Source organism: Cydia pomonella, chromosome 16 (assembly GCF_033807575.1).
Source record: "Cydia pomonella isolate Wapato2018A chromosome 16, ilCydPomo1, whole genome shotgun sequence".
In the NCBI taxonomy this organism is placed as follows: domain Eukaryota; kingdom Metazoa; phylum Arthropoda; class Insecta; order Lepidoptera; family Tortricidae; genus Cydia; species Cydia pomonella.
In genome coordinates, this window is record NC_084718.1 from 8,333,665 (window position 1) to 8,348,304 (window position 14,640).

At 36.4% G+C, this 14,640-nt stretch overlaps 1 protein-coding gene across 3 annotated transcripts in view; it reads left to right on the top strand.

The window, feature by feature from the left end:
* The window catches only part of LOC133526710 (histone-lysine N-methyltransferase PRDM16-like), a 156,420-nt gene that overhangs the window by 71,703 nt on the left and 70,077 nt on the right, over window positions 1-14,640 (top strand). The window lies entirely within an intron of this gene.

A 14,640-nucleotide genomic window follows, 5' to 3' on the forward strand; every position in this document is an offset into this window, starting at 1 on the left:
CGCCCATGAAGGGTTCCGTACATTTATGACGTATTAAAAAAAAACTACTTACTAGATCTCGTTCAAACCAATTTTCGGTGGAAGTTTGCATGGTAATGTATATCATATATTTTTTTTAGATTTTTCATTCTGTTATTTTAGAAGTTACAGGGGGGGACACAATTTTTTTCACTTTGGAAGCGTCTCTCGCGCAAACTATTCAGTTTAGAAAAAATTGATATTAGAAACCTAAATATCATTTTTGAAGACCTATTCATAGATACCCCACACGTATGGGTTTAATGAAAAAAGATTTTTTGAGTTTCAGTTCCAAGTATCGGGACCCCCCAAAATTTATTGTTTTTTTTTTTCTATTTTTGTGTAAAAATCCTAATGCGGTTCATAGAATACATCTACTTACCAAGTTTGAACAGTATAGCTCTTATAGTTTCGGAAAAAAGTGGCTGTGACAGAATCGGACAGACAGACGGACATGACGAATCTATAAGGGTTCCGTTTTTTGCCATTTGGCTACGGAACCCTAAAAAGTAGGTAAGTAAAAGCGAGATGTATACCAAATTATCAATATTTTCATTCGGTACTAGCTCTTGTTAATTAGTATGTGTTTGTAGGCACGTACATTGTTATTAATTTTATTGTTAAAGGTCTTTTCAGCCGCTCGTTTGCAGCGTGCCTAAGTGATGTCAGGAATACGCGTACCGCTCTGTTCAATGCCTTGCGCCACAACCGCATTCGACGCGGTCCCTAATTAAAATCTGTGCTTGTCTCACATTTATGACCTTACTCGTACAAATATACACGCATTCTGAACACTGTTTCTTTCTTATATACACTGTTTTTGAACTTGTATCCTAATACCGGTAAACAAGGTTGTATTCTTTAGAAAGCTAGTAGTTGATAAGCGAAACTAATAAGTAAGTTTATTGAAACAACCTATTCTTTGTAATTAACTTTTAACATTTTATAGAGTAGCAGCAAAAATGATTGTTTAGTTTACGATATTGCGTTACATTTGAGGATATTCTCACTGAGCAGTTAATTTAAGTGAGTTGCTTGAACTAGTTTGATGTTACACGGTGTGCACTTAATAATGAGGGTATGCATATTAGGCATGTACGAGTATGAAAGCGCGTCCTGTACAGTTGCTATTACCTCATTGAAACAAAGGATTCCATATAGTGTATTTGTCTCCATAGTAGCATGTATTTGTTTAGTTACAATGCACATTTAGGCTTGAACTCGAATGCAAGTTCTATAGTATGGATATTGAATAGATATTTATACAATAGGTACCTATTATGTATATTCCTACCTACTTATGTTCGAATATAGGGGTGGCGCGTGCAACAGTTTTACATGAGGACCACCACCAATTAGAAGCAATACCAAAGCCATCGGCTGAAGTGCCATCATTATCTCGACCGCCCCACAGAAAGCTAACACTTGCTCCGCTGTTATTAGGCTTAGAATCCTATGAAATATTCACGGGTTTTTGGAGACAAGTAGAGTGAGCAATCCTGAAGTATGGGGTTGGGACATAGTTAAAGCGTTTAGGCTGAGAGTCGTTGAGGACTTTCTGCCTTTTGTGAGTTTTCTACCGTTTCGGCGGTTTGTGCAGCGGAGCTATTTTATCAATCGCGGGGGAGTTTTGACAGAAGAGGGATCCAGGGATGCGAAGCCGCGGAAAATTACCGAGGCTCTTTTGAATGTTATGTAATACCGCGTGGAGAGACCGACCTCCAGCGCAACAGACGTATTTATAGGTACAGTCCTAGACGTGTTTTCGGATAGAGTGTGCCATCATGTTTGTGTTAACGTGACTCGCGACCTCGTCCAACTTTGAGAAACTTCTACCTGTAGAATCATACTCTTAAGTAGTTGGTGTAACTTTGGTTTATAATCATTACGTAAAGGTAAAGAACAATCATAATAGTTTGTACTTCTGTAGGACGAAACGTTTAATTCCTAACATGATTTATGCAAAGTTATGATTCGCTATGTGCACGACTGTCACGCAACTTAGCGTCCGCAAGTCTAGGGGAAAACGCCAATGCACTACATCTTATAAATTTACTCCAAAACCAAAAACTACTGAACAGATTTTCATATGACCTTCATCTATGAATAGAGTGATTCTTGAGGAAGGTTTAGGTATACAACTTGTTAAAGTTTGGTGTAAATTAGTTGAAATATAACGATGTTGTCGAAAAAATCACGCTGGCTAGGAGCTTTAATCGAAAACGGTGCCTAATCCGTTTGAGCTATAACAACACAATGTATGGTAGGGTTGTCTCTCTTTCATGGGTCTACAAAAAAGTCCGCGTGTGTCTTTTAAGGATAATTTACTATATCCATTCTTAACTTCTAGAAAAAGATCACATAGTATGTGGCATTTGCAAAGCTATTTACACGGATACAGTATTAATAATTATCAAACTAAATCAGTTACTTATATTAAATATTTCATACAGATTACAATGGTCCCTTCCACTATACAATTTAAATTAATATTTCAGGAGTAATCGTAAATCAAAGTTTCATTTCGAGCCATTTAACTTGTACGAAATGTTAAAGACGCTATCAGCAGTTAGTTCTAATGTTTACCACCTTATGCGCTGGATCGCTTTACTTACCCCCACCATGCACTTCGCACGGTCACAATACGGCTACCTAGTTTATAAAACGCATGTATTACCTGCTTTTGTTCTTGCTATAAAAGAAATAATTCAGTAAAATTTTAGTTTAGATTTCAAATCAAGTACAAAACATGGGAACTCGTCCCTATTCTTTTTTTTCTTAAAGGTCTATGTCTTATCTGTGTATCTGTATACTTTATGTTTGAATTCAAAATTAGTAACTAAATAGTAAGGCATAGGTACAGTTAAGTATAAGTACGGGTTCTCGAACATTACTCCGTAACGACGCATAAACGCGGCGAAGCGTGAGCGCACTGATTGGATAGCTATTTCAGATTTAATAGGATCCGCATATTTAGATATCCGCGATACGGTGATGCTGCTGCGGCTGGGAAATGCGGAGAATGGTTTTAAAAGCAAATGCGTATGTGATACGAGGATTCGACTCGTATATTATTCGCATTATAAGTATTTCGTAACTGATTGTACTTGCTGGTTCTTCGCATTGCATGCAATTTATATTTTATATATTCAAACAATTGAAAGTAAAAGTCAGGTAGGACTTGAGGAAGTCACCTCAAGTTAATTATTTCCAATAGGAAAGAATGTATGAACCTTGGTTTATACTGACTCGTTAAACTCGGTATGATATGCTACTTTTTGTAGGTACCTCCTTTATTCTACCCCTTTTAGTAGCTTTATTTTCAAATTTCTTTGTTCTCTTAACTTAGGCATCAAAAATCTTGGTTTAGTATTTAATATTATCATATTGCAAAAATAATTTCCTCTCATCCCACAATTTAGCAGACTCGAAGTACCCACTTGAAATATGTTGAGCACATAACTAATATAAAGAGAAAATTAAAAACAAAACGATTCAATTAGGTACAATGATTTGATCCCTACGAGTCCGTTCTTCCCATATTTATGGCATATTTCCCTAACATCGTATATTCTTTTCAGTTTTTTTGCAATACAAACTTTAATCATTTAGTACTTAGACGCGGTTTTTGCAATCAAAATTTGTTATAATACGAGTTCAGGATAGTATGCAGTCAATATACGAGCATAATGGGTACAAAACTCTCACATTAAACTGTGCGTATCCGAGCATTGTTTCGTGCTTTTGTTCTTTTTGTTTTAAGCCCCCTTTGTCGCTGGCGTGATAGGGAAAGATCTGATATCCCTTATGTTCTGCTATGTTGGCTGTGTTATTATTTTGTTCAATTCGTCGGGAATAAGCTATTACACGATTATATACACGTATAAGCTTGCAAAACTCTAACAGCTCTGATATTTGAGATCAGTACTCCAGTTTTGTTTTCTTGTGGGCATTCTAATATTCATTGTTTTCCTATCGCAATCGAGTTTATTTTTCTCATGGTGTTCATCCAACCTCATTCTCTATTGTCAAATTAGCCCCAAGCATGATTTAAAAAAAAAAAAATCATTATTTATATCGGTTGAACACCGGAAAACATAAAAATACTTTTATAAATCTTCACATTATTTTATTCAAAAATATTTAAATGTTAAAAAAAATTGAGTGATTGAAACGCTCATAATTTTTGGCGCGAATTCTACAGAACCGATGACGTTACAGTTCGGACACATCTGACGTTTGTTACTAATGTTGTTCGTGTATTTCAGCTACTCTACACTAATAATTCGTTTTATTATTTTTAAATACCATGGATGAACTTGAAATCTATTCTATAGGCATTGTCTATTGCCAAAGTATACAAAGAAATACAAGTGCAGCTCACAATGTAAATCGAAGTATAGTATAGTAGTTGTTTGTAGATATCAATCGATCTGGTAACAAATTACTTCTTACCTTTTGGGCTGGACCATAAGCTTCGGAAGTAAGTAGTAGGTATGAAGCCTATATATCACTTATATTCATTCATTAAATGTAAAGTTTCTGATTTAACTAAGTATTTACGAATTTATACACAATATTGAACTGCATATTCTTTAGTCAAACCTTTACACATAAACTTTTTAAATTGTATAGCATAGACAATTTGCCAGTTCTTAAGGTTCGTCCAGACGGGATGATCAAATTGACCAATTTGATCAGAAAATTAATTGGCATCAATCTCATCTATTAGCGTTCACAATACGCAATTATAATCACCAATTTTAGATTCACGATAACAAACAAGCGCTCACATAAAAAAAAATGTCTCCAAACACGCATACTAATGAGTTCTAGGAAACATAAATGTCGAAATCAATATGATGCTCTGGCACAACCGAAATTTAAAAATTGTAGGCAAGGGTTGACTTGTGGTTAAATTCTTTTTATTGATCTCAAATTTCACTTAATGAAATACATACATGCATTAATTCTATGTTAATTTGTTGGTTTGCGCCCGTGAGCTACAATTTGATTATGTTTATAATTACACTTTTAATTTTATTACACTAAGTATGTTATTTTAAGCAGTTAAATGATAATTTTATAACGAAAATGCATTTGTAGCATCCTATAACGATAACAATCATCCGAATAGAAATTATTTGGTTCAAATTTACACTTCATGCATGTGGCTAATTTAACCTTTAACAGATTTTGCAACAAAACATGACAATAACTTTACATAAACATTAATATACTTTTAAATCAATTCCTTTTTTCCCATGTGGTCTTCCGCAGTAGCTAGAGGCTATTTATGATCTAGTTACATTATCAATAACCATACTGCACGTGTCTACGGCAGGCCCGCGGGCCATTCGAAATTAATTTGTGCGCTACTCCGGATTGTGTGCACAAGGCAGACAAGGTACAGCGAATCGTAGGTGAGTTTTTAAACGAGTAATTTCATTTTTAAAACGTAATTCTTAAAATAATGTTAGAATCGAGAGAGGTTGTTAGAGCAAATATTGGCTTAGCAATGAATAGAGGACATTAAAATATGAAATATGATTTGCATTTTAACTTAAATAGCTGTAGGTATAATATATATATTTTTTGCAAAAAAAAAAAATTAAACATGAAACAAATAAATACCTTAATTATTGTTAAATTTAAAAATGATATCAAATAGTTCTAAACGCTTTTGTTATGTGTCGGTTTCGTAGGCCGTATATTAATAATGGTTGATAATTAAATACATGTATTTCTTATTATACTTAAAAAGTCAGCTAGCCATTCTTTCTTTCATAAATGCTTTCTAATTGGATATCAATTGGCACTTAACCGCGGCCACAGAATTTGCAATTTAAAGCGTACCAAATAAGGTCAATGTGGAGAATACCGTCTACAAGCTTTTTCGTCGCTTTTAACTCTAGCGTTTTTACTGATACTCCACTTACAGTGTATGAGCGACGTACTTACGTATAGTTCTTGGTTCTTACCTTATGACGGTTTTTCCGGTAATACATTTTATATGCCGGTCTTACCCACATGACACCTTAAAAGAAACTTGATTGCAAAATCTTACCTTTAACTATTCTGTGTACATATTCTAGCGAAATCTATCTGCAAGTCAATTTTAAAAGCCATCAGCATCCCTCTGTTTTTTAAACAGCCATATTGTCCAGATTAAAGGGTTTAGACCTTCATTATAGAATTTTAAGATCGTCTCATACTTAAAATAAGTTTTCTCGAAACCATGGATTAGAGTACTCGTATATTCGAAACATGCGTACAAACTGCCCGCTATGCCCGGTTTGTGTAGACATTCCAACGAAATCAAGTTGCAAGTCAAACAGAAAAGCCAGTAGCGTCCCTCTGCCTCTGCACAGTACACAGCCCGCGGCGTCGGGCGTGCGCCGCATTATCCGGGACAGCGTGTATCTACCGTGTTGACTCCCGCAAATGTTATTAACTGCTGTAACATACATAATTGATGACTGTCCCGATTAAAATGCTCACTTGTAATCTAGAATTTCTTTTTAACACGTTGAATTAAGTATATAAAGTCATTTTAAGTTATGATATTAAAATTGCATTATTTGAAGAATACGTATGTTTTAAATTTCAAGGCGTATGTTTTAAACTGAGCGTCGTCTGTCTGTAAATACATAACGCGACTATTATATATATTTAGAGATTTTTTTCATTTTGTGACATTTCTTTAACGAAACTTTAAAAGCGTTATAAGTTTGACCATCTATAACAAATTCATAACTGTTATTATAATCAGAATACGCCTCCTATTCAAAATATGACGATAAAAATGTAATCAGGATCTTGTATCTAATTGAGTACAAAAGATACAATTACATTATCTTTCGAACTCTTTCACATTTAGGTGGTTGGAAGGTATATGAACGTCGTTTATTGCAGACTGCAAAATTCGCAGCTCATGTAAAGATGCCGCCGCAATGCGCCCCACACATAGATCGCCATTAAGTACACATCCGAAACGAACACAGACACACGACGGTAGCTTTTAAGAGGCCGAGAGAGTGGAGAGCGGTGTTGCGATCGGCTCCAGTGCTCACCCCGACAGTAAAAAATATGAGCATCCCCCCCCCTTCTGAGACCCCCGGGCGCCATCTTGAAAAACTTTGTCACTTGTAACCGCAAATCGATCTGTGTCTACGAGGACGCGGCTACGGCGTAGCGCGTAGGCGTGCTGGCCGTAGAGGGCTCTACACAAAGAAATGATACACTCGTTTTACTTTTGTATCAATTCTTGAATGATTTCATGATTTAGCTCCTAAAGTATTATAGAAGACTTTTTCTTTGAATCATGATGATGTAATATTATAGTCTAAGTGTTTACTTACTACATACTTATAAATACTACCTAGTCTTAATATTCTTTATTGGCTTTAAAATACAAGCCACTTATCTCAAAATAGTATTTTTTTTCATAACCTATATAAAATTGTCCTTATTTGTCTGATATACTTACGTGATCATTCATGTCAAATCATAAATACTACCTAGGTATTTTTTTCATAACCCATATAAAGTTGCCCTTACGAGTATTTGTCTGACATACTTGCGTGATCATTCATGTCAAATCATTAAATCATCGTATGTATTTATGTTCATTAAGAGTGATCCGTTCTTCCGTTAAAAATTAGACCTATATGTGCTGGTTTTATGTACTTAGTCTTTTGTTGATTCCCCTTACAACAGTAATGATAATCACTAAAAGGATTTGTGAAGAATTATTCACATGACTAACTTGACAAAACAGATACGCCCTGTGGCTACGTATTTTATTGCAAAGCGGTTCAAACAAATTCAAAACTTATGCGTATTGCATAAGGTTGGATTTCCCTTGCTTAGACCTTTAAAGTATGTCTGATTATTGAATCCAAGCCAAGGACACCTAAGGGACTCAGCAGGTGGCCTCACAAATGTACCTTGTAATAGGTATGTTATTATGAAGTCAAAAGTTTAAATAGAGCATTCTGACAAAACGAGAGACTGCGTGAGATTGCATCTCAAATTGTATGAGAACATAATATGGACGTTGCCGCGGGCCATCATTTATTACAGCAATTTTGTTAAACAATTAATTCACACACAGACAAATCTTAGATTTTATTTTAGGTAGTCAGTAACTTCGGAAATCATATATTTGAATTTATTCTTTTCTTTAATTTCGCAATTGATAAAATTGTATTAGTGTATCGTTCAAAGAAATTGTCAAAAATTCTGAATCCAAAGAAATAGTATCTCGTAAACGTAATAAAACATCTAGATAACCCTTCTTAAATTAACAATAGTCGTTGATTAACTATCTTCCTCTGGTATCCGCAAATCCGCACAAAAAGATGTCAAGAGGTCAACGGAAAGGTTTGTGACATTTGTATAAAAACAGGTAGACATCCCTACGTGAGATAAGTCATTGTCCCTTTGTTGCTTAGAAAGGGTTCGGTACTGTTCGGCAGCCGAAATTAGCAACGCATTCAAATCACCGTGTCACCCCGTTATAACTAACCGTGCGAAATTCGCGTTAAAAATCGGCAAAAAACGTTATTTTTTGCAAAAAAATGTGACAAAAAAGGGAGTGAAAGGGTGATGGCGCGGCGTGACCCCCTGCGTGACATATTTTGATTGTGCAGTTTTTTACATTAGTCGGAGTCGGTGTAGGACAGGGTGACGATGTCAAATAATTTTGGGAGTCACAAAGTCAACCTAAACAAGCAATGCTTTTTTTAAATTGCGACGTATATCCAGAGAATAAAAAATTCTTTTAAGTATAAGCCGTATCTCGAGCTCTTCCTACATATCTCTCATTATGGTTAATCAGTGACGCACTAGCTTTTTATCTATCGTTCTAGTAATGATTGCTTTACAGATGATAACATATGACCGTGTGTTCGAAATACGTACAAGTAATGTGGAGTTAATCCCTAATTAATGAGCAGTAATTGATACAAATTATCAATATTATGTATGCTGACAAAGTATGTGAACAACTTAAAAAGTGAACGTAAATTATAACAAGAAAATTCAATAACAAAGCAACTTCTACTGGCATGATTTTTATCGGACCATCTTTTGTCCCATACAAACGGTGGAGGGTAGAAAACAATCGCCTGTTTGATTCCCGGCCTCATGACTCGTACTCATTACGTACGTAATGTCCGGATACCTTTATTTTATGAGGGTTTTATCAAGTGAGTTGCGTTTTGTTTTCTTTGGAATACAGGATGCTTAAAAATTAAAATTCAAAATTTAAAAAATGTCGTATACCAAAGAAAAAATACACAAAGCCTGAAGTTCTCGAGGTTCGTATCGAAACAATTTCTTCAGCAACTGAATATTTAGTGAAATAGTTTGATTTGTTCTATAGTTTAAATGGCTTTATTAAAAAACTGCAAAATGTAATGTGATACAACAAAACACGCATATTTCGATATGCGTGTTTTATTGTATCGGCGCTGGTGTTTTGAGTAAAGCTTTGATACAACTGTAGAAGTATTTTAACAGAAAACGAACAAAATGAACTGTTTGTTCTCTTAAATTTTGTATAACGTCAGAATAAAAGATAATATGTATATTCAATATTAAACGACAGAATAGCTACTTATGCTAATCGGACATTTTACTTATCTAAATACTGTCTAACCGGCTAACTAAATCGGTTGTAACTAAATGAAACCATGTGCTTATAGTAAAAATATGTACAATAAAATAAACAACAATATCCGTCAGTACGCGAGTCTACTCTAAAACAATAAAATATCGTCACTGGCCTTAACGTTCTTGAATCTTCACGGAGTCAAATGATGAATCCCGGCAACAAGACTAGTGCTACGGAGGGCTACGCGGGCCCACCAGGCGCAAGCAGATGAAAACTTCAGCAGCGATTGTCAAGAAAATAAGTAGTCTTTCGTTTTAAACGAGAAGAAAGAAATAATAATAATTAAGTAAGAAATCTTTTTGTGCGCGCGGTGACTGCACCGTGCAGGTTTGCCATGTTACAACTGGCTCCCGGTGTGGCACGTAGACGTGGATGTTAATAATTATGTTCTTAAAAAAATTGTAACTGTACATTTTGTTACTGACGTTTATATAAGAAATAATCGATAGGAGAAAATTTCGTATTACTTCTGAAGACACTATTATTTACCGACAATTCTCATTCAGATAACAATTTTTTTAATAATTAAAATATGAAATATCACTGTAAAAAACGCGAACTTACCTACTAAAAGGTTAATTAAGAACGGAAAAGAAAAGACGGAAAGGATAGGTTAATTAAGGAGGAGGAAGGGTTGTTTGGAGGATATCGCTTTTTAGTGATAAGACCGGCTGATGTTTCCTGGTTCCAGTTTCCTTTAAAATGTATTTGTAGTTTTACATGTATGTAAAATGCATTACTGATGTAATAAAAAATATTTACTTACTTAAACATGTCTAGCTGAAAATAATAATTATTAATAGTCCTGTACAAGTTATTTGATAATGCATAATTATGGTAAACGTTGTTGACTTGGCCCGGAAGAAATAAATGATTACTTAAAATAATCAGACATCCTGTAGTACAGCTGAGACAGAAATAAGAATCGCAGCATTCATTTAACATACACTATTGTTTATTGACGATTTCTTTGGTAGACACTCGACTTTACCGAATGAATAATATAAAATAAACCAAAAGACATTTACTTTACGATTAAATTTAGAATGTACAGTATTCGCAACGCTGGGGTAGCAAAGACATGGGGCGCGACCTCATCGATAGAATTCTTTTGATTGCAGCCGTAACGGACCCCAACGTATATTTGGACAGAGCCCGAGAGTTCTCGAGTGGTTTATAATTACGATAATTTGTGTAGATGAACCAATCCAAACACAATCGTTTACTTCGGCTTTCTTTACTCAACGTCTAGTTTATGGGAAAACGATATAATAATGTTGGTTAAGTGAAGTGGGTTGAGTAAGTATTTATAAGAAGGAAGTTCAAGGAATTAAATGAAGGAATTAAATACTACTGAATAATTTGGTTTCATGCGGCTTCATTTGATCATTTTGGTTTTCCGCCGGAATTTCATTTGTTTTCTGTTTGCCAATTATATTTCCCTAAACATCAATAGCTGACATAATATAATGAAACTAGGGAACATAATACTCGTATATAGAATTGAATGACAAACATCTATTTACACTCATGTTTCAAATTCATCCAATATCTAGTTTGAGTGTAAGAAGGCAATAAATTTCAATAAGTACGAACATATTTAGCGAGACATATTTTCTAATTATCTTTGTCGCGTTCGTAAGGCAAATATAGTAGGTGAGCCGGCAGCCGGCTGGCGTGTTTTTATTAAAAACGTGATGAGCACCACATGATATATGGCCTCGACTCACCCGCGATTGCGATTCACAAAATGGAGAACCCAATTCAAGCTGACGATTTTTTACATGTTATTGGTGCCAAAATGCTAAAATTTATATCTTAGTAAAGATACTAATAATAATAATAATAAATTCTTTATTTGGCAGGCAAGAAACCCAAAAAAAAAAAATAATAACAATGCACATACTAAAAGGTGTAAAAGAAAACATAAAATACAGTAAAGAATAAAAAAATAAATAATAATGCTTATAACCTAAAACAATGAAATAAAACATTTACAAAACTTATGCACTAAAAAAGGCCGTTCTCGGACCGGTGCAGTTTTCGCCAGTGTTTGTTAAATTCGTCACTGTAGTCTTTAGCTACCAGTGACAGAATTTCATTGTTGGAGGCTAGCAATCTCGCCCGGAAGGCAGCCGACCTGGCTCTCAGGAAGGCGAAGAAGTCAGGGACCCTCGCGTCCGCGAACATGCCCTTCGCACTGCAGAAACGGGGTAATTTCAACAAAATACGAAAGGCGTTATTGTACTGTACCCTTAACGCGTTGAAGGAGTGCCTGGTGTACCTGTTCCAAAGCTGACAAGTATAAAAACATTGGCAAAAGGCTTTGAACAGGGTCACCTTTACCTCACTCGAACAACGCGCAAAGCGTCGAGCCAACATGTTGCACCGAACCGCGAGAGCCCTGCGCTCCCTCTCCATATCGGCGTCATCTTTCAAGTACTCGTCCAGGATATGTCCTAAGTACTTAAAGCTCGTTACAACCCGAATTGGCGCACCACTCATACACACCGTAGGTATCACCTCCGGACCCTTCCCTGACCTAAAAACGAGCATTTCCGTCTTAAGCACGTTATATTTTTGGCCATGCGTACTGGCATAATGTTCGCAGATCTTAAGCAGGCTTCATAAGACCATTAATCGAGGGGCTGAGAAGCACCATATCGTCTGCGTAGCTCAGATTGTTAACACATACGTTACCAATATGGCAACCGACGTTGGAGCCTCTCAGCTCCCCGATAAGATCGTTGACATATAAATTGAATAGGTCCGGAGATGTCAACCCGCCTTGGCGCACTCCACAGTCTAGCCTGTAATCGTTAGACTGTGCGTCACCCCACTTTACATTGTTAGTTTGGTTTTCGTACCAGAACCTCAACAGACCTACAACCTCAGGAGGTGTCCCAGACGTGAATAGCTTTTTCCACAGCAAATCATAGTTGACTAAGTCAAAAGCGCGGCTGAGATCTAAAAAGCACGCGTACACTGACGTTTCCCTTTTGACATAGTGATTCACTGTGTACTTCAGACCTAATATTGCAGAATCCGTTGAAAGTCCTGAGCGAAAACCAAACTGCGCCTGATCAATTGTAAGATTCCTAGTCAATTCGGGTTGTAATAGCCTCTCGAGTACTTTGCCGATTATCGTAGCCAGCGAGATAGGCCTGTAGTTGTTAAGACTAGACAGGTCACCAGTTTTATTTTTAACAATAGGGACAACTATTGTTTTCATCATGTCAGGAGGAAGATAACAATGGGCTAGGCATGCATTAAAAAAATCTGCTAGGACACGATAAAGCTCGTCACTGCCGTGGAAGATGTGCTCCACGCTAAGTCCATCCGTCTAATGGCTTAATGGGTTATGGCTTGAGTACTCTTGACTGATATCTAATCTCCAGCACACTACATTCTTCTGACACAAAACAAATCATTGTTAACGCAAATTACCTTCCAGGATCTTTTCTTTTAAACATTACGTCACAAATTATTAGGCTGTTTTACAAAAATATAAAGTGACTAGCACGCCAATACACGTCCACTGATATCATTATGGGCGAGATGCACGATAACTAATTAATATGATTCAAATATTTATTTATTTTTATTTAAACTTTATTGCACAATATAACAAATAAAGTACAAATGGCGAACTTAATGCCTAAAGGCATTCTCTACCAGTCAACCATCAGGCTAAGCAGAAACAGTAGTACGTGCAGGCATTAAACAAAAAAAAACAGAATAAGTAATTTAAAACAAGCAAAATAGCGATAAATAATATATAGGTACTAACGGCTATAAACTTACATAAATATACTATAATTAAATATACATACATATATATTAATTTATGTACCCAGTGCAAAAAATACTATGACTACGAAGGACAATTAACCAGAGAGCTTGTCGAAAAAGTGCTTGCGTAACATACGCTTAAACGAGAGCTTGGTTTGAGCCTTTCTGATGTTGAGTAGGAGATCATTCCAAAGCCGGATCGCCTGAACGGTAAAGGAGTTAGAGACAAAACCAGAACTATGACAAGGAACAGTAAGCTTGAGACTACGGGACTCGCGAAGGGTGCAACCTGTTCGGGCAGTTATAAAATGAAATTTGGATCTGAGATAGTCGGGTGCTGTTGGATCGAATAAAACAGAGTATAGTGTGCACAAAATTCGCAACGATCTACGTTCACGAACAGGGAGCCAGTTAAGCCGACGGCGATATGCAGATATGTGGTCATATTTACGGAGTCCGAAAATAAATCTGATGCTATTATTAAGAAGCCGATCTAGTTTGTTCAGAGAAACTTGTGTGATATTCGTGTAACATACATCAGCATAATCTACAATAGGTAATACAAGAGCCTGAACAAGGAGCACCTTAGTGCCAATCGGAAGGAAGTGCTTAAGCCGGTATAGGGCTCTAAGTGTGTTAGTGACCCGGCGACATACGTCCGACACCTGCGGTTCCCACGTCAGGCCGCTGTCAAGAATCAACCCCAGGTTCCTCACCTGTGATGCCAGTGGTACAGGAGCATCCTCGAACACAACAGGAGGCAAGTGAGCAATGTCGGCCATGGAGAGTAAGCGGGGACTTCCTAGAACAATAGCCTGGCATTTGGACGGATTCACGGAAATGCCGAAACAACGGGACCAAGCAGAAATGCGATTCAAGTCCTCGTTGATTTTCGCTATAGCAAAATCCAGATCGTTAATACTACTATGGGCGTACAATTGCAAGTCATCGGCGTAAAGATGGTAAGAGCATGCAATGTGAGACGCAATCAAATTAATAAAAATGGAAAAAAGAAGTGGAGATAGTATTCCGCCCTGCGGAACACCAGACGTGAGGTCACACCAGTCAGAAAATGCATAACTGTCAACGCGAACCATCTGACGTCGATCTTGAATATCATTCTGATGTCAGTGTACGTTCAAGTTGGCCTG